This window comes from Balaenoptera borealis (genome assembly GCF_965194805.1).
Source record: "Balaenoptera borealis genome assembly, chromosome: 13".
NCBI classification, from domain to species: domain Eukaryota; kingdom Metazoa; phylum Chordata; class Mammalia; order Artiodactyla; family Balaenopteridae; genus Balaenoptera; species Balaenoptera borealis.
The window spans coordinates 7,948,862-7,967,066 of NC_138870.1; the positions used below are offsets into that span (position 1 = coordinate 7,948,862).

Genomic DNA, 18,205 nt, shown 5'->3' on the forward strand with positions numbered 1-18,205 from the left:
GTTGTAACCTTAAGTAAGTTTCTTATACGAGAGTCTCGTACAAATGAAAATTGCAATACTTGCTTATTATGCAGATGAAATGGAAAAGCCTTAGTGCATTGCCTTGCATACTTAATAAATTATGTTGCTTGCTTTCCCCAGTGAGAATTCTTCTGATTTTTCTCTTATGCTCCTACCTATTTCCTTTCTCCTCCAGTCTCTGATCTCTAAAATTCATCCTACACTGATGTCAGGGCATCCATATGACATATACATATACATTTAAATCACTGTCCTGCTTAAAAATTCTTCAATAGCTTCCAGTCGACTACAGGAAAAACAGTCCCCTGGCTTAACAACCCCTCCAGGGGCAAGGTCCCTGCTACCTTTCATTTTGATTCACCATTTCTTTCTTTTTTTTGTTTAATTTTTATTTTATATTGGAGTATTGTTGATTACCAATGTTGTGTTAGTTTCAGGTGTACAGCAAAGTGATTCAGTTATACATATGTATTCTATATATATATATATCTCCCCATTCTTTTTCAGATTCTTTTGCCATATAGGTTATTACAGAATATCGAGTAGAGTTCCCTTTGCTCTACGGTAGGTCCTTGTTGACTATGTATTTTATATACAGCAGTGTGTGTATGTTCAACCCAAGCTCCTCATGTGTCCCTCTCCCCACCACCTTTCCCCTTTGGTAACCATAAATTTGTTTTTGAAGTCTGTGAGTCTGTTTCTGTTTTGTAAATAAGTGTGCTATGAGTTATAAAAAATAAAAATAAAAAATAATTAGTTATAAATAAATAATAAAAAAGAAGAAACAAACACCTCATACCCACTACAGGCACTCCACACCTCCATGCTTTCCTTTCATGTAGTTCTGACACTCCCTTCCCTAGTTTCCATTCATTTACTACAGATATTTCTACTAGCCCAGGCAGGAGCTCCATAAAGGCTTCCTTACCCCCAACATAGTCCTTACACTGTGGTGCTCTGTGTGTCAGAGGGGATGAAAGGATGAAATACCCTGGCTGTCCTGAAAGAGCCCCAGTGAGTGCACCGTATTCTCCAAAATTGTGGTTGCCTTAGCTCCCTTTTTCCACCTTTGCTTCCTTATAATTCATTCTTCACATGATCAGAGTGATCTTTTAAAATCAGATCGTGTCACTCCCTGCTCAAAGCCTTCCAATTTCCACTTAAGATAGTATCCAGGGGATGGTATCTAGAGGTATGCAGAATGGCCCAGTGTTTGATGTACGTCCTAGGCTGTCCTACAACAGCCTCTAACAAAACTAGGCCATCTGGAACCCCAAAATCTACATATAGTGTGTGCCCAGGCTGACTTTGAGGGGTTCGTGCTGTGAGACCTAAAGTTTTTATGAGGTTGTCTAAAACGAAAAAGCATGTCAGCAGGACCTATGGTGGGTCCATGGGAGCTAATGTGTCCATGACAGGATCAAGCATGCTTTCTTTATTGAGGAGCAGAAAATCAAGAGTGTTGAAGGCAAAAGAACAGAGTGTTGAAGGCAAAAGAAAAGAAAGCTAAATTTTAAAATGGAGATTTTTGTTGTTGGGGGTGGAATTCCCCGGTGGTCTAGTGGTTAGGATTAGGCACTTTCATTGCAGAGGCCTGGGTTTGATCCCTGGTTGGGGAACATATCCCACCAGCCACACGGTGCGGCCAAAAAAATAAAAATAAATAAATAAATGAAATAAAAATGGAGTTTTTTTTTTTTTTTTTTTTTTAATTTATTTACTTATGGCTGTGTTGGGTCTTTGTTTCTGTGCAAGGGCTTTCTCCAGTTGTGGCAAGCGGGGGCCACTCTTCATCGCGGTGCACGGGCCTCTCACTATCGCGGCCTCTCTTGTTGCGGAGCACAGGCTCCAGATGCGCAGGCTCAGTAATTGTGGCTCACGGGCCTAGATACTCCGCGGCATGTGGGATCTTCCCAAACCAGGGCTCGAACCCGTGTCCCCTGCATTGGCAGGCAGATTCTCAACCACTGCACCACCAGGGAAGCCCAAAATGGAGATTTTTGAGTAATAAAAAAAAATCAAAAAAGAAAAAAAAAAAAAAAAGAATCCAGACTCCTTTGCTGTGGCCTATAAACTGGGTGACCATATATCCCAGTTTATTCTTATTACCCTGGTGTAGTTTTTTGTATCTGCTTTCATTCATTCTCATAACTGTCCTGACACTAAATTCTGCTTCCCTTGCCTAAAGGGTTTGCTTCTTCAAAGGATTTGCTCTTGTTACTTTCTTTGCTCACTGAAGTTTAGCCCCACTGGTCTTTCTAGTTCTCATGTACATCAAGTTCATTGATCATTTAGGTTCTTGACATTTATCCTCTTGTGCTTGGAATATTCTGCCTCAGAATTTTGTATGGCTGAGTCTACTTTGTGGATTAGGGTTTAGTTAATCTCTGCAGAGGATAAGCTCCATAAAAGCAAGTACCTTGTCTTGTTATGCCTAGAACACTGCCTGACATATAATTGATTTTTATTAAGTATATCAGTCTGGCTCCTATCAGAATACCGAAACTTCGACAACTAAAAACATAAAGAAGAAGACCAAAACCACACATTGACTTAAACAGGGAAAGTTTAATTAAAAAAAAAAAAAAAATCAGGCTATGATAAGAACAAGTTAAAAAAGATGGAAGAGAACGCAATATGGTATCCTAGGGCTGAGGGAGAATATCCAAGGAAGGACAACTTTGGGAGGCCACCTCCCCAAAGCTGAGGTTCAGATCTCACTGGAAAAGGCATAGTTGCAATCTACTGGCTAGCAGAGGAATTTACTAGATTGCACAGGCCAGAGCTGGAAAATCAAGAAAATCAAGAGTGTTGAAGGCAAAAGAACGCAGCCTAAATAAATAAATAAATAAATAAATAAATAAATAGAATTCCAAGCATTACCACAAGACACGTCTTCTTTTTTGGCTGTGTTGGGTCTTTGTTGCTGCACACGTGCTTTCTCTAGTTGCAGAGAGCAGGGGCTACTCTTTGCTGTGGTGCGCGGGCTTCTCATCACGGTGGCTTCTCTTGCTGCGGAGCAAGGGCTCTAGGCACGCGGGCTTCAATAGTTGTGGTGCACGGGCTTAGTTGCTCTACCGCATGTGGGATCTTCCCGGACCAGGGCTCGAACCCGTGTCTCCTACATTGGCAAACAGATTCTTAACCATTGAGCCACCAGGGAAGTCCCACGAGACAGGTCTTGAAGGACGAATTTGGAGCTGAGGCAGTAAATTGATAACTGGCACAATTAATGTTAGATGGCTGGCTGAAGTGGTCCTTGGTTGACAGGGTCTCCTTCCCCAACTCCCAGAGCCACCTGGACTTCAGATACAATTCAAGTTGCAAAGTGCCATTTTAGGAGGTGGGGAGGTGAGGGGTCCCAAAAGTGTTTGCTTCAGAAATTTGGCCAAGGTTCCAACTGGCTGGCTCCAGCTGAGGTTGCGCTGGAGGCCCCTGCCCAGGACCCAGCAAGTGAGACAAGGGGAGAGGCAGAGAGAGCCCCTCTGAGCCTGGGGCCTCTGAGCTGCGGGATGATGTCTGGGTCGAGGGTCCAGGTGAGGCCTGAGCCGGCCCGCTCTGGCTCTACGCTCTAGGTCTTCACAGCGCCGCCCTCTTGGATGTCAAGTCCCAGAGTGGCACCAACGAATCTAGTAACATCTGTCCGTGATCCGGGCGGGCCACGGTGGCGCGGCACCGCTGAAACCGCAGGTCCTGCCGGCCGTCCCTCCTCCCTCCACTCCCACCGCTCCAGCCCCAATGGTGGCCCAGGGCCTGCGCCCGCCCCCGCCCCGCAGTTACGGGAGGCTGGGCGGGCTCTGGACCAAACCGCGGACCCGGCAGGAGGCGGGGCTTCGGAGGCGCCAGGTCTCCCGCGAGGCTTCGCCGCGCAGGCTCGGGCGGCACCAGCAACCCGCTAGTTTCCGTGCGGCTGAAGCCCTTTCCGGCTGAAACGCAGGACACGCTTGGCGAAGTGCAGACCTTCAAAGGCAGGTATTTCCCGCCTTTCTTATTCTGAAGAGAATTTCTGAAGAGAATTTAACTACCCTTTCTGGATTGCTCTAGGCTTTGTGACTTAATTGATATGACTAAGTCATCTGAGTTGGGATAGGTTTCAGAGATTAAATTCAAATATCACTTTTAAAAAAATTGAATGAATCGTCAGAACTGGAACTGGCACCCTGTCTCTTGACTATATGCTCAAGAAGTGGACTAAAGTTAAATACCCAATAAGGTACAAGGGTACCAGTTTTTATACACTTTTACTAAAACGTTTTATTATGAAACGTTTCATCTTTTTTTTTTTAACTCATTTGCGTTTTTTAAAAATTAATTAATTAATTTATTTATTTATGGCTGTGTTGGGTCTTCGTTTCTGTGCGAGGGCTTTCTCCAGCTGCGGCAAGTGGGGGCCACTCTTCATCGCGGCCTCTCTTGTTGCGGAGCACAGGCTCCAGACGCGCAGGCTCACTAACTGTGGCGCTCGGGCCTAGTTGCCCCGCGGCATGTGGGATCTTCCCAGACCAGGGCTCGAACCCGTGTCTCCTGCATTAGCAGGCAGACTCTCAACCACTGTGCCAACAGGGAAGCCCCCCGTTTCATCTTTATTAACCTGAAGTGAGAAAGGAGTCCTGTATTTTATTTTATTTAAATTTATTATTTTATTTATTTATTTATTTATTTATTTATTTTTAGCTGCGTTGGGTCTTCGTTGCAGTGCGCGGGCTCCTCATTGCGGTGGCTTTTCTTGTTGGGAGCACAGGCCCTAGTCGCGTGGGCTTCAGTAGTTGCGGCTTGTGGGCTCAGTAGTTGTGGCTTACGGACTCTGGAGCGCAGGCTCAGTAGTTGTGGCGCACGGGCTTAGTTGCTCTGTGGCATGTGGGATCTTCCTGGACCAGGGCTCGACCCCGTGTCCCCTGCATTGGCAGGTGGATTCTTAACCACTGTGCCACCAGGGAAGCCCGAGTCCTGTATTTTAAATCTGCATTTTTATTACGAGATTGAGCATTTTTTCGGTCTTTGTATTTCCTTATCTGTGTACCATTTGTATATATCAGAGGAGGAATATTTTGAAAAAGATGTGTTTTGGAGAAGAAACAAGACAAAATAAGTAGAGTTTATAGAGAAAATAGTTACCATATGACCCAGCATTTCCACTCCTAGATATATTACCCATGAAAGGTGAAAACTTGTCCACACAAAAACTTGTTCACACATGTTTGTTGCAGCATAATTCACAGTAACCCCAAACTGGAAGCAACCCATATATCCATTGACAGATAAACGGAAAACCAAATGTGGTATATCCGTACAATGCAATAGTACTTAGTCACAAGAAGGAATGAAGTACTGATACATGCTGTAATATAGATGACCCTTGAAACCATATGTGTATAAAGCCAGTCACAAAAGACCACATAATATATGACTCAATTTGTATGAAATTTCCAGAACAGGCAAATCTATAGAGAGAAAGACGGTACCTTTAGTGGTGACCTAGAACTAAGGGGAGGAAAACAAAGGGGGATGGGGACACAGAGATTAAAAATGACTTCTAATGGGTACAAAGTTTCTTTTTAGGGTGATGGAAACACTCTAAAATTAGATTATTCATCTAATAATCTGGTTCCACAACTCTGTATAAATGCTAAAAATTATTGAATTGTACACTTTCAATGGGTGAACCTTATCATATATAAATTATGTAAAAATAAATCTGTGTAATAAAAAGATTAAAACAAAAAGGAAAATAAGAGTATAAGTAGTCATATAAAAAACTAAATGTCCTGATAGGAAACTGGTAAAACTAAATTTTGGAACATCCTGTAATAGAATATTATGCAGATATTCAACATAATTGAATGGGTAGATATTTTTGTCCTGTGTGTGAGGGATTTGATTTCTCTGCATTCTGAACAACACTTGTTAATATCTGACTTTTTGATTTTATGCATCCTAGTGGGTGTGAAATGATATCTCAAAGTGGTTTTGATTTGCATTTCCTTAATGACTAATGCTGTTGAACATCTTTTTTATGGGCTTATTGGCCATTTGTATATCTTCTTTGGTGAAATGTCTATTCAAGTCCTTTGCTTCTGTTTTAATTGGGTTACTTGAGTTTTTATTTATTTATTTATTTATTTATTTATTTATTTATTTATTTTAACATCTTTGTTGGAGTATAATTGCTTTACAATGGTGTGTTAGTTTCTGCTTTATAACAAAGTGAATCAGTTATACATATACATATGTCCCCATATCTCTTCCCTCTTGCACCTCCCTCCCTCCCACCCTCCCTATCCCACCCCTCTAGCTGGTCACAAAGCACCGAGCTGATCTCCCTGTGCTATGCAGCTGCTTCCTACTAGCTATCTATTTTACGTTTGGTAGTGTATATACGTCCATGCCACTCTCTCACTTTGTCCCAGCTTACCCTTCCCCCTCCCCGTATCCTCAAGTCCATTCTCTAGTAGGTCTGCATCTTTATTCCCGTCTTGCTCCTAGGTTCTTCATGACCATTTTTTTTTTGTTTTTTTTAGATTCCATATATATGTGTTAGCATACGGTATTTGTTTTTCTCTTTCTGACTTACTTCACTCAGTATGACAGTCTCTAGGTCCATCCACCTCACTACAAATAACTCAGTTTCGTTTTGTTTTATGGCTGAGTAATATTCCATTGTATATATGTGCCACATCTTCTTTAGCCATTCATCTGTTGATGGACACTTCGGTTGCTTCCATGTCCTGGCTATTGTAAATAGAGCTGCAATGAACATTGTGGTACATGACTCTTTTTGAATTATGGTTTTCTCAGGGTATATGCCCAGTAGTGGGATTGCTGGGTCATATGGTAGTTCTATTTTTAGTTTTTTAAGGAACGTCCATACTGTTCTCCATAGTGGCTGTATCAATTTACATTCCCACCAACAGTGCAAGAGTGTTCCCTTTTCTCCACACCCTCTCCAGCATTTATTGTTTGTAGATTTTTTGATGATGGCCATTCTGACCGGTGTGAGATGATATCTCATTGTAGTTTTGATTTGCATTTCTCTAATAATTAATGATGTTGAGCATCCTTTCATGTGTCTGTTGGCAATCTGTATATCTTCTTTGGAGAAATGTCTATTTAGGTCTTCTGCCCATTTTTGGATTGGGTTGTTTGTTTTTTTAATATTGAGCTGCTTGTAAATTTTGGAGATTAATCCTTTGTCAGTTGCTTCATTTGCAAATATTTTCTCCCATTCTGAGGGTTGTCTTTTCGTCTTGTTTATGGTTTCCTTTGCTATGAAAAAGGTTTTAAGTTTCATTAGGTCCCATTTGTTTATTTTTGCTTTTATTTCCATTTCTCTAGGAGGTGGGTCAAAAAGGATCTTGCTGTGATTTATGTCATAGAGTGTTCTGCCTATGTTTTCCTCTAAGAGTTTGATGGTGTCTGGCCTTACATTTAGGTCTTTAATCCATTTTGAATTTATTTTTGTGTATGGTGTTAGGGACTGTTCTAATTTCATTCTTTTACATGTAGCTGTCCAGTTTTCCCAGCACCACTTATTGAAGAGGCTGTCTTTTCTCCCCTGTATATTCTTGCCTCCTTTGTCAAAGATAAGGTGACCATATGTGCGTGGGTTTATCTCTGGGCTTTCTATCGTGTTCCATTGATCTATATTTCTTTTTCTGTGCCAGTACCATACTGTCTTGATTACTGTAGCTTTGTAATATAGTCTGAAGTCAGGGAGTCTGATTCCTCCAGCTCCATTTTTCTTTCTCAAGATTGCTTTGGCTATTCTTTATTTTTTATTTATTATTTTTATTGAGTTCTTTATATAGTCTGGATGAGTCTCTTGTCAAATATATGATTTGTGAATCCCATTCTGTAGATTGTCTTTGCACTTTTTTTTTTTGGCCACACTGTGGCTTGTGGGATCTTAGTTCCCTGACTGGGGATCAAACCCTGTTCCTCAGCAGTGAAAGTGTGGAGTCTTAACCACTGGACTGCCAGGGAATTCCCTCTTTTCACTTTCTTGATAGTGTCCTTTGAAATACAAAAGTTTTAAATTTTGTTGGTGGGCTTGTAAAATGGTATAACCAGTATGAAAAATACTATGGAGTTTCCTCAAAAAATTAAATGTGGAGCACTATATGATCCAACAATCCCACTTCTGGCTATATGACCAAAAGAACTGAAAGCAGGGTCTTGAGATATTTGCATACCCATGTTCATAGCAGCACTATTCACAATAGCCAAGAAGTGGAAGCAACCCAAGTGTCCAGCAATGGATGAATGGATAAACACAGTGTACAATATGCATCCAAGAGAATTTTTTTTTAATTTTTAAAATTTATTTATTTTTGGCTGCATTGGGTCTTTGTTGCTATGTGCGGGCTTTCTCTAGTTGTGGTGAGCGGGGGCTACTCTTCGTTGCGGTGCACGGGCTCTAGGCATGCGGGCTTCAGTAGTTGTGGCACATGGGCTCAGTAGTTGTGGCTCTAGAGCTCAGGCTCAGTAGTCGTGGCACATGGGCTTAGTTGCTCTGCGGCATGTGGGATCTTCCTGGACCAGGGCTCGAACCCGTGTCCCCTGCATTGGCAGGCGGATTCTTAACCACTGCGCCACCAGGGAAGCCCCACATCCAAGCGAATATTATTCAGGCTGCAAAAGGAAGGAAATCCTGCATATCCCATTGCATGGATGAATCTTGAGGCCATTCTGCTAAGTGAGATAAGCCAGTCACAAGAAGAAAAGTACTGTATAATTCTGTTTGCATGAGGTATTTAAAGCAGTCAAACTCAGGGCTTCCCTGGCTGTCCAGTGTTAAGACTCCTCACTTCCAATGCAGGGGATGTGGGTTTGATCCCTGGTTGGGGAACTAACATCCCACATGCTGCATGGCACAGCCAAAAAAAAATTTTTTTTTAATATTTTTAAAAATTTATTTATGTATTTGGCTGCACTGGGTCTTAGTTGCGGCATGCGGGATCGTCATTGCTGCGTGCGAGATCGTCGTTCCTGCATGTGGGATCTTCCTTGTGGCATGCAGCATCTAGTACCCTGACCAGGGATGGAACCTGGGGCCCCTGCATTGGGAGCACGGAGTATTAACCACTGGACTACCAGGGAAGTCCCAAATTTTTTTTTAAAAAAAGAAAAACAAATTAAAGCAGTCAAACTCATAGAAACATAAAGGAGAATGCTGGTTACCTGGGGCTGGGGGAAGGGGAAACAAGAGTTGTTTAATGGGTATAGAGCTTCATATTTGCAAGATGAAAAAGTTCTGGATATCTGCTTCTTCACAACAATGTGAATAAACTCCACTGAACTGTACATTCAAAAATGGTTAATATCTTAGTCCTTTTGGACTGCTTTAACAGAATACTGTAGCCTGGATAGCTTATGAATGGCAGAAATTTATTTCTCACAGTTTTGGTCTGGAGACTGAAGCCCAAGCTCGGTGTGCCTGCTTGTTTGGATGAGGGCCACCTTCTGGGTTGCAGTCTTCTCGTTGTATTCTTTCATGGCAGAAGGGGCAAGGAAGCTTTCTTATGGAGCTTTTAGAAGTGCACTAATCTCTTTCATGAGAGCTCCACCCTCATGACCTGATCAGCTCCCAAAGGCCCCCAGCAACTAATACCATCACATTGGTCATTAGGATTTCAACATATGAATTGGGGGGACACAAACACAGACCACAGCAGTTAAGATAGTTTATAAAAGTTTTAAATTTTTGATTAAGTCCAATTCATCCATGTTTTTCTTTTGTTATTTGTGCCTACCAGACTGGCAGACCTTTGAATGTCTGTAAATATCAACTGCAGGCAAGAATGCAAAATGGGGACTGTCTTTACTGCTAGTAAGAGTGTAAAGTTGTACCACCACTTTAGAAAACAGTTTGACTTTGTGTGAGAAAGTGGAATATGTATGGCCCCTATTCTTCACCCACCCCACCCCACACCCAATTCCATGCTCTCTACCAAGTGGTTTTTGTAGTTCTGTTATGGTCTGAATGTTTGTGTCCCCCAGAATTAATATACTGCAATCCTAACCCCCAAGGTGATGGTATTAGGAGGTGGGGCCTTTGGGAGATGATTAGGTCATGTAGGCAGAGCTCTCATGAATGGGATTAGTGCACTTATAAAAGCCCCACAAGAAAGCTCCCTTGCCCCTTCCACCATGTAAGATTACTGCAAAAAGATGGCAGTCCATGAACCAGGAAGCAGGCTCTCACCAGACACTGAACCTGCTGGTGACTTGATCTTGGAAGTCCCAGCCTCCAGCACTGTGAGAAATAAATTTCTGCTGTTCATAAGCCACCCAGTTTGGTATTTTTGTTTTAGCAGCCCAAATGAACAAAGACAAGTTCCTTCTACTAAAAGGGAGAGATATGCTTCCCCTTAACTTTAGGTTCAGCCATATGACTTGACTTGGCCAATAGAGTAAGGCAGAAATAACTGTGTGGAAGGGGCAAGGGAGCTGAGTCTCCAATGAGCTTCCCTGGTAGACAGTGTTTCACACATGTTGTCACAAGTCATCGCTGGGAGAATGAAGTATACCCATGACTGCCCTGGGAGAGGACTCGGGGAAGCTTGCACCCAGTTTCCAGGCTTTGCCCCACAAACCCTTTGCTGATTTTGCTTTATAATAAATCTTAGCTGTGAGTACTACTCTATGCTGAGTCCTATGAGTCTTCCTAGTGAATCATTGAGCTTGGGGGTGGTCTTGGCAACTCCTGATACATTAACCTTAGAAGTGTATGGAGGGACTTCCCTGGTGGTCCAGTGGTTGAGACTCAGCATTCCCAATGCAGAGGGCCTGGGTTCGATTCCTGGTCAGGGAACTAGATCCTGCATGCCGAAACGAGAGATTCCACAACAAAGATCCTGTGTGCCACAACTAAGACCTGGTACAGCCAAATAAATAAACAAATAAATATTTTTTTAAAAAGTGTATGGAATGGCTACTATATATAAAATAGATAACTAATAAGGACCTACTGTATAGCACAGGGAACTCTACTCAATACTCTGTGATGGCCTATATGGGAAAAGAATCTAAAAAAGAGTGGATAGGGACTTCCCTGGTGATGCAGTGGTTAAGAATCCACCTGCCTAATGCAGGGAACACGGGTTCAAGCCCTGGTCCGGGAAGATCCCACATGCCACGGAGCAACTAAGCCTGTGCGCCACAACTACTGAGCCCACGTGCCACAACTACTGAAGCCCGTGTGCCTAGAGCCTGTGCTCCGCAACAAGAGAAGCCACTGCAATGAGAAGCCCGTGCACCGCAACAAAGAGTAGTCCCTGCTCGCCGCAACTAGAGAAAGCCCACGCGCAGCAACAAAGACCCAACGCAGCCAAAAAAATAAATAAATTTATGAAAAAAATAAAAACCAGCTGTATTGAGGTTTAATTGACATACCACAAACTGCGCATAAAGTGTACAGTTCAGTAATTTATACATCCATGATGTATACACTTGTGAAATCATCACTGCAGTCATAGAGGTGGGATGGGGAGGGGAAGAGTCAGGGGTTGGTAACCACTGATTCTGAAAACAGCTTATATTCTGTATTAGTCGAACTTTTTGAGAATCTGATAAAAGTTTTGGACTCTACTGAGAAAAACATACCTGCACAAACTCAAAAATTTGCCTGTACTCCCAGAAGGATCCTGACTCCCTGGACCCAAACATTCACCTCTTATCTCTGTAGATAAGTTGTGTCTAGTTCTGACTGGGAGGTTCATTCTTGCTGAGACCCCCTGCCACTTATTAGACTGCTTTCTTGCCTTTGTCTTTCTTTTTCTCTTCATTTCTATTTCTTTTCATTCTTTTCCTTATCACAGATGTCTATGCATGCTTTTCTGTCTAGCACTAAGCATGATCCTGGGTAAACAGTGGCATACAATGCCCTGCTCTGCAGGAGTTTACCAATCATTTGAGGCCATTTTCTGTTAGAGAAGACAGACAAGAAAATAACCTACTGCAGCCTGTGCTCATTCTGAAAAAGAACTTGGAATAGAAGTGAGTCCTTGAAAATAAGACTACAATGTACCCTCTAGGTGTTAAAGGTGAACTGCTGGAATCTTCCTGGGCTCAAGGAGGATTTCCTGTGGGTTGCACTCCACAGTTCATTAACTTGCAGTTTACAGGATACTCATGATAATTAGAAGCATATAATGACTCAAAGCACATTTTGTTTCTAAATTACTACATCCTTGCTTAGTGTCATAGTTTCCATTCTACCTCATCAGAGCCCTGAGGGTGGTTGAAATTTGATTAGAGCTTTACATTAATGTTGGAAAACTTGCCAGAATAAACCAAGAAAAAAAGAAAAACACCAATTTTTTTTCTGGTATACCAATTCCAAATTTGCAGAAAGAAAAACATAATAGTTTACAGTGAACTAAGTAGGAGTGGGCCCCCATCCTGACCCTTGGGATAAGCCGTATTAATACAAAGTAGACTCTGACAAGTACAGGTTTCTGGTAACCGACTATACTGCTAAACTGAATGAATAAGCATTTTCAGAACTCTAATGGAAAACTGATGAATTCGTATAAGTGCTAACAAAAGATCAAGATGAAAAAAAAAATAATTACATGGGACTGAGTGAACGGATGAGGATGATTATAATTTTTGTGACTTTCTGTTTGAATATTAAAAAAAAAAAAAAATAATAATAATAATAATAATAATAAATACAAAGTAGATGTATTCTAGGTCCAAAAATAGTAGACTGAAATCTTCTGGGGTCCAAGTAAGAAGCAGTAACAAAGAAGCTACATGCAGATGGGTAAACAGACAGACAGGGTCAGTTTATGATCCTTACCGGAAAACAGCAGTATCTTTCTGAAAACAGCTCAGAAAAATGGAGTTTCCTTGGCACCTGAAGGAAATAGGGCACCAAGGGATTATACCATATACACACTAGGTCAGATCCTGGAAGCCCACCTCCACTGGTCTCAGGAGCTGTGTTGCTCTAGATTCGTCCAAGAATGTGCCAGTTTTCTAGTAGAAGTAAAACACTGTCATTTATGGAAACTATAGTATAGGAAGTAAATAAAATGCTTAACAGGTAGGACCTAGGTACCAGCACCCCAGCTTTTAAATTAAAATTATAGGCTCTCCTTTATATACATGAATACACCAAAGACCCACTCCAAGGTGAGGCACACCTATCATTAGGCAATAGTAGATAGAAAAAGAGGGGCTTCATCAGTGTGGAAGATGAGACATTTAATATTTAGCAGGTAAGGAAAAGGTAGACCTTATCATAAATTAGTAAACTCCAAAAAGGTTATTGGAAAGGTCTACTGATAACATACATGTGAAAGAGGTACTGATAACACATATTATAAAAGAGGTCAAATATACATTTGAAAACAAAAGGAACAACACTTTATTTATTTTTGGTCACTCCATGAGGTTTATGAAATCCTAGTTCCTTGACCAGGGATTGAAGCTGGGCCCTCGGCAGTGAAAGCTCAGAGTCCTAACCACTACACCACCAGGGAAGTCCCGGAATAACACTTTAGAAGAACAAAGAAGAGTATAATATAGAAAAACTATAAAGGTATTATACAACGTTTGTCCAAGGGAGTTAGACAGTAAGCATGTTTTCTATTAATTGAATTTTTATCTTAATACGTGACTTAGAGTTATTTTTATTATGGAAAGGCTGAGTCCTTCCTTAGAGCCTAGTAAGATAAGGACTGAGAATTGCCATTGGATTTAGCAATATGGAGATTGTTAGTGATCTCGACAGGAACAGTTTTGGTGGAATGATGTCGTTGAAAATTGGATTGTCATAGGTTCAAAATAGAATGAGAGGATATCAGATAAAATATACTTCAAGAAAAGTAGTATTGAAAGAGAGTGATAGGGAATTCCCTGGTAGTCCAGTGATTAGGACTCCGCACTTTCACTGCTCAGGGCCCAGTTTCAATCCCTGGTTGGGGAACTAAGATCCTGCAAGCTGCGCCGCGCAGCCAAAAAAAAAAAAAAAAAAAGACAGGATAATAAAATGATTTTAAAGAAAGGACACAATGAAACAATACATCAGGAAGACCTAATATCTAGGTCTTAGATCCAATGAGCTTGAGTCGAAAACTATTTAAGAATACATGAAGTAAAAATGCACAGAACTAAAGAGAGAAATAAACAAGTAAAAAATATTTACACCTGTCTGTAACAGATAGAGCAGCTACTCAAAAAATCAGCAAATATATAGTCTATTTGAATAACATTACCAACCACCTTTATCCAAGCTGCATTTATAGAATGTTACACCCAGTGACTGAAGAATTACCGTTATTTTCAAGTGCACAAAGAACATTCACCAAGATAAACAATATGCTGGGCTATGAAACAGGTCTCGAGAAATTTCAAAGCACAGATCTTACAGAATATATTATCTGGCCACGACAGATTTGAAGTAGAAATCAATAATGACATTATGACTGGAAAACCACAAAATACTTGGAAATTAAAAACAGGCTTGTAAATAAACAATCCGTGGGTTAAAAAAAAAGATCACAAGGAAAACCGGAAAGTATTTCCAAATGGTTGATTAAAAATACAATATATCGGGCTTCCCTGGTGGCGCAGTGGTTGAGAATCTGCCTGCCAATGCAGGGGACATGGGTTCGAGCCCTGGTCTGGGAAGATTCCACATGCCGGGGAGCAACTGGGCCCGTGAGCCACAATTACTGAGCCTGCGCGTCTGGAGCCTGTGCTCCGCAACAAGAGAGGCCGCGATAGTGAGAGGCCCACGCACCGCGATGAAGAGTGTCCCCACTTGCCGCAACTAGAGAAAGCCCTCGCACAGAAACGAAGACCCAACACAGCCACAAATAAATAAATAAATAAATAAATAATTTTAAAAAAACCAATATATCAAAATTTGTGGGATGCAGGTAAATCAGTGCTTTGAGAGAAATTTATAGCTTTAAATAATATTAAAAAAGAAAGATTTAAAATCAATTATATTCATTTTATCCTTACCAAACTGAAAAAGAAACAAGCAAATTAAACCCAAAGTTAGTAGAAGAAAGAACATAATAAGACAGCAGAAATCAATGAAATAGAAAGCAGACAGGCTAGAGAAAAATATTAACAAAGTCAAAAATTAGTTCTGGGTATTCCCTGGCAGTCCAGTGGTTAAGACTCAGTGCTTTCACTGCCGTGGGCCTGGATTCGATCCCTGGTCGGGGAACTAAGATCCCACAAGCCACGCAGTGTCGGAGTCCAGCTCCAACAGGATCCAGGATACCCCAAAAGGATGGACAGCGTCGGCGATGAACAACAGGAAGGAGACTGAGACTCGTGGACTCAGCCAAGTAAAAAAATAGCACCATCTCGTGCTTTCTTTATTTCATATACTCATATATAGATTACAGTAGAATTACATAAATCATTAACATACATTGTAATATTATTGTTTTGAGTCGAAAGAATGAATCATTTTGAACCCACAAAGATTTCCTTAAAAGATTACGTAAACCATACCTTTTAGTTTCTAGATTTTCTCATAAGATAAATTCCAAGGTTACCATTACGTACAGCACATGTTCTAAGAATTATTCTTGGTGGTTAACCAACCTTAACATCTAAGTCTAAATATATCCTTATATTCTATATATCCTTAGCCCCCACATAGCTTTTCCTACATGGACATTCCTTTTTTATAATGCCATAAAAATATCTAAAATATATTTTACAATTTCTATTTTGAATATTGCTACTCAAAGGCAATTTAATATAGCAACAAACAATATTAGGATCCCAATAATCTATTAAAGAATAACTTTCCAAATCATTTCTATTTGTCCCTAATCTAGAACATATCTGTTCACCAGTTAATTGATCAAATATCATTAAACTACCATTAATATTGAACCACAAATTATTATTACCATCATAAACACCCTCATATGGCCATATCTCTAGGGAGGATGGTGTTTTCCAAAGAAACATTTCCCTATGTCCAGATTTAGTCACTGTTTCCCAATGTCCCTCTTTAGGTACCGGGCCTTGCCAAACAGTACTCAAAGGGGAAGTCAGGAAATCTAAGATTTTTCCTTGGGGCAAATCCTGCCACACTTAAATTTATATATATAGAAATTATAAGTATTGCTTTTACGAGGAGTGTAGTCCACCTTCCACGTGTGGTTCCGCCTTGCAGTTCCGCACTGGAGCGCCCCATGACCTTGTCATGGTGTTGCAGCGTCTGGATGGCTTCCAACAACGCAGTGTGGCCAAAAAAAAAAAAGTCTTAAAAAAAATTAGTTATTTGAAGATTAATAAAATTGATAAATCAATAATAAGACTGAACATGAAACAAAGAAAATACAATTTACCAATATTGGAAATTTTAAAATGGAATATCCTAGTTACATCAGAAGGGTAATATAGATATATATATACTTAGCATGAGTAACTTTATACCAAAACTCAACAATTTGATGAAATGAAAAAAATTATTTTTAAAAAATATTTATTTATTTATTTTGGCTGTGCTGGGTCTTAGTTGCAGCATGTGGGATCTTCATTGCAGCCTGTTTAGTTGCGGCAGGAGGACTTCTTAGTAGTGTCATGGGAACTCTTAGTTGCGGCATGCATGTAGGATCTAGTTCCCCGACCAGGGATCGAACCCGGGACCCCATTGGGAGCTCGGAATCTTACACACTGGAACACCAGGGAAGTCCCGGAAAAAAATTCTTGAAAGGCACAAATTGCCAAAACAGATGTGAGATGACATAGGAAATCTGATTAGCTTTTTAGATAAAATTTTAAAAATAAATCAGCAAAAATTTCTCCACAATAATCTCCAGGTCCAGATGATTTCAAGGATGAATCAAATGATTAAGGAAGAAATAATATTAATTTCGCAAAAGCTCTTTCAGAAAGTAGAGGAGGAAGGAAGACTTCCCAACTTATTTTATGACACCAGCATAATTCTGATAACAAAACCTGACAAAGATTACAAGAAAAATTCAATCAGTAGCCCTTGTGAGCATAGAAAAAGTTTTATAATGTGTTTTAATTGGTAAATTTTACTATATGTAAATTATGCCTCAACTAAAAAAAATCCATGGTCCAGTCCATACTGATATAAATAAATGATTGAATAATAAAAAGGGGAGATTATTCTCCTGTGCAGAATTATTCCAGATAAATTATGTAGATATCCTATTCTAGAGGAAGGTGTACAGTATTCGTTTCCTAGGTCTGCCATAAAAAATTGCCACAAATTGGGTGGCTTAGAACAACTGAAATTTGGGGACTTCCCTGGCAGTCCAGTGGTTAGGACTCCGCACTTCCACTGCAGGGGGCACGGGTTCGATCCCTGGTCGGGGAACTAAGATCCCACATGCTGCGCGGGTGGCCAAAAAAAAAAACCCCAAGCAACAACAACTGAAATTTATTCCCTCACAATTTTGTAGGCTAGAAGTCCAAAATCAAAGTACCTGCAGGGTCATGCTCTCTGTGAAGGCTCTTCTAGGAGCTTCTTGTTGCTGGCAATCCTTAAAATTCCTTGGCCTGTAGATGCATCCCTTCACTCTCTACCTCCGTCTTCACATCTTCTTCTACTTCCAGCCTTCTTCCCTCTGTGTGTCTCTGTGTATCTGTTTTCTTATAAAGACACTAATCATTGGATTAGGGCCCACACTAATCTAGTATGACCTCATCTTAACCATTGCATCTGCAAAGACCCCATTTCCAAATAAGATCATAATCAAAGGTTCTGAGTGGACATGCATTTTGGAGGAGACAGTATTCGACCTTAAACAGAGGGGGAGCATAGCTCCCCATTCCTTATGTGAGGACTGCACATAGTGACTTTCTTCCCAAAAGTACAATATGGAAAAAAGGGCAAAAAGAATAACTTTAGAGTGGAGAAACTTGACAAAGCCCACCTTAGCCAGGTGACAAAGGTCAACATCAGCAGTGATAAGCAAGTTGGTAGTTTGTATCCTTGATATAATGTGATGAAACTGGCATTTCGTCTTTGTGATCTTCTTCCCCAATACCCATAATCCTAGTCTAATCATGAGAAAAACACTAGACAAATTTCAATAGAGAGGCATCCTACAAAATACTGACTAGTACTCAAAACTGTCAAGGTCATCAAAAATATAGAAAGTCAGAGAAACTGTCACAGACAGGAGAAACCTAAGGACACATGACAACTAAATGTAATGTTGTATCC

The 18,205-nt window shown here is 40.6% G+C and overlaps 1 protein-coding gene and 1 long non-coding RNA gene across 5 annotated transcripts in view; one reads left to right on the top strand and one right to left on the bottom strand.

The window, feature by feature from the left end:
- Window positions 1-1,709: 1,709 nt before the first annotated feature.
- LOC309608806 lies at window positions 1,710-3,756 on the bottom strand. The gene is made up of 2 exons (XR_014233100.1): window positions 2,905-3,756; window positions 1,710-1,988 (listed from the first exon to the last, which is right to left on the bottom strand). It is a non-coding gene; the product is annotated as an uncharacterized lncRNA (long non-coding RNA).
- A 70-nt stretch (window positions 3,757-3,826) lies between these two features.
- GDF3 (growth differentiation factor 3) overlaps window positions 3,827-18,205 on the top strand; it is a 148,900-nt gene continuing 134,521 nt past the window's right edge. For 2 of the 4 annotated variants that reach the window (XM_082349227.1, XM_082349229.1), the window contains exon 1: window positions 3,827-3,993. The gene's annotated coding sequence lies outside the window, so the exon portion shown is untranslated. Of the gene's footprint in view, window positions 3,994-11,656; window positions 11,712-18,205 lie in introns of all 4 variants that reach the window. The other 2 variants (XM_082349231.1, XM_082349230.1) reach the window with 2 other exon arrangements.